Source organism: Nicrophorus vespilloides, unplaced genomic scaffold (assembly GCF_001412225.1).
Source record: "Nicrophorus vespilloides isolate i.1.1-1 unplaced genomic scaffold, Nicve_v1.0, whole genome shotgun sequence".
NCBI lineage: Eukaryota > Metazoa > Arthropoda > Insecta > Coleoptera > Silphidae > Nicrophorus > Nicrophorus vespilloides.
The window spans coordinates 18,742-18,955 of record NW_017099515.1 but is presented as its reverse complement, the minus strand read 5'-3'; positions in this window follow the sequence as shown (position 1 = coordinate 18,955).

Genomic DNA, 214 nt, shown 5'->3' with positions numbered 1-214 from the left:
GTTTAGTTCGGATTTTTTGACCATCGAAGGTTTATGACTGGTTCTTTTTAGGGTCGGAACATTTGGAATTCTCAGAGGCTCACAGTATACAATAACAATTTATTCTTAGAAAAAGACCCAGAGACCAGGTATACATTTGTGTGCTCGTTACAATTAGAGTTACAGTAATTGACTACTTTCTATTAATCATATCTAATCGAACGTTATCCTAGAC